The following is a 1,734-nucleotide window of genomic DNA, read 5'->3' as shown; positions in this document are numbered from 1 at the left end:
GGGGGGGGGATGATCTATACCGCAGGGAGGAACTCGGGCCGATTAAGGGCTTGTTCGGAAAATCCTCTCCCCAAGAGGGCCCCCCCACCCCGCGTCACTCCCCATGCGGCGACTCGGGCGGCCCCCCAACCCTAGCTAGCGGCACCGCCGTCGCCCGTCCATCCACTCTCTGCCTCTGCCGGAGGACGTCGTGGGGCAAAGCCGCGCGGCTCACGGCAGTGGCAGGGATCCTCCTCGCGTCAAGGGGAGGCACTCGGGCATGGCGGGGTCACTTGTTGGCTGGCGCGTAGATCTGCGAGCGGGGCCTAGTCCCGGAGGCTTCCGGCTTCAGCGGCGGCGGCGTGGGGCTACACGCGCGGGCGCAGAGCTGCGAGTGGGTGGATTTGGGCGGCGGCTTGGGGCGCGGGGGCGCGGAGATGCTCGCTGGCTCGGCTACGGCGTCCCGTGGCTGGCGGCTTTGGTGTGGAGGCTAGGGCACACGCGGCTGGTCGGGTGACGCGCCGTGCGAGGCCGGTGCAGGCCCTGCTGCCCGTGTTGCTCCAGATCTGGCGGGAGGTGGCGTTTCTCCTGCAACCCTCCCTTCGTTCGAGTCTGTGTCGTGCTGGTCCTTATGGCAAGCCCTTGTTCTGTCCAGTCTTGCTTGTACGGGGGAAGGAGAGGTGGAGGGACTCCCAGGATCCACGACGACAGACTCTGCTTCTTTTTGTGGTAAGTTGGGGGTGCTCTGCTCCCCTCTTGTGGCCTGCGTCGGCGGCCGGAGGTGTGCCAGATCTTGGATCTCAGGCGATTTGGTCGTGTTTGGCTCCTGGAAAAATCCTTGCAAAAAACTGTTGTTGATGCCGGTGACGGCGGCGCCATTTTTGGTGTCGTTCACCTTCTTGGAGGCGTTGCTGAGGAGTCCAGTTCACCCAAATCCCTCGAGAGTATCTCCGGGCAAAAGCCCAAGATCTTTCTTTGCTAGATCGGACGACGACGGCGTCAGGTTCGTTGCTACCTTCTTGGAGGCGTTGTCTTGGAGACTATGGCTATTGGTGGTATCCGACGGCTTGCGTGGGCGGTGGGGTGTGGCTGATGTTGATGGTGTTGCAGCCGTCTTGGGGATCGATGGTGGGTTTGTGTCTTCGGCGATGTTCGTGCTCGGGTGCTTCTTGGTGTGTCTCTGCTAGGCGGTGCCCTGCGATTTTGCCGGTGGCACACAGGTGTCGTGGCATCATCTCGGCCTCACGTGTCCTTTCGAATGTACCCCCGACACAGGTGGTGTTGTGGCGTTGTGCAGTGTCGGATGCGCGGTGCCTCTCGATTGCGTCGACGGTGCAGTCCGTGGTTTGGTCTGCTTGGTGATGCCCCTCGACGACGCCGGTGGCACATAGGTGGTGTGGCGTCGTCTCGGCCTCGTGTGACCCTTCGAATGTGCATCGTGATGCAGGTGGTGTCGTGGCGTTGTGCAGTCTCGGTTGTGTGGAGCCTTTCGATTACATCGACGGTGCAGTGTCTTGGTTTAGTCTCCGCTGGCCGATGCCGTCCGATTACACCGGTGGTGCTCTTTGTTGTGTTGTGTTGTGTTTCCCTCCTTGTTCTCCCCTGTTGTGTGTGGCGTCCGGTGTGTCGTCGATGTGTTGTGGTGTTTTATTTTATCTCTCCTCCCTTGTATCCCCTGTACCTCTGGTTCACTTGAACCTATCTTGTGACAGGCTGCAAAGCCTTATAGGCAAATGAATACAATTCAGGTGGGGG

The sequence above is a fragment of the Triticum dicoccoides genome, chromosome 2B (genome assembly GCF_002162155.2).
Source record: "Triticum dicoccoides isolate Atlit2015 ecotype Zavitan chromosome 2B, WEW_v2.0, whole genome shotgun sequence".
Taxonomy (NCBI): domain Eukaryota; kingdom Viridiplantae; phylum Streptophyta; class Magnoliopsida; order Poales; family Poaceae; genus Triticum; species Triticum dicoccoides.
This window is presented reverse-complemented; position numbering follows the sequence as displayed.